This window comes from Eimeria mitis, genomic scaffold (assembly GCF_000499745.2).
Source record: "Eimeria mitis Houghton genomic scaffold, Emh_scaff3278, whole genome shotgun sequence".
Lineage (NCBI taxonomy): Eukaryota > Apicomplexa > Conoidasida > Eucoccidiorida > Eimeriidae > Eimeria > Eimeria mitis.
Window position 1 is genome coordinate 1,962 of NW_013571617.1, and position 324 is coordinate 2,285.

Genomic DNA, 324 nt, shown 5'->3' on the forward strand with positions numbered 1-324 from the left:
CTGCTGCTGCAGCAGAGTGCAGTCATTCTGAATTGCGCGGGGGCAACCCGCTACCAACAAAAAGCAGCAGCCGCTGCTGCTGCTGTTGCTTCTGCTGCTGCTGCTGCTGTTTCTGCTGCTGCTGCTGCTATTTCTGCTCAAGCTGTTGCTGCCGCGGCTGCTGCTGCGGTTGCTGCTGCGGTTGCTGCTGTTGCTGCTGTTGCTGCTGTTGCTGCTGGATTTACCTTCGGTGTTGTTGTCGTTTACGAACCTTTTTGTTGCTGCTGCTGCTGCTGCTGCTGTTGCTGCTGCTGCTGCTGCTGCTGTTGCTGTTGCTGCTGCTGC

At 57.4% G+C, this 324-nt stretch overlaps 1 protein-coding gene across 1 annotated transcript in view; it reads right to left on the reverse strand.

Moving 5' to 3' along the window:
• EMH_0064260 (uncharacterized protein) overlaps window positions 1-324 on the reverse strand; it is a gene marked incomplete at both ends in the record, with an annotated part of 1,357 nt that overhangs the window by 672 nt on the left and 361 nt on the right. The window lies entirely within an intron of this gene.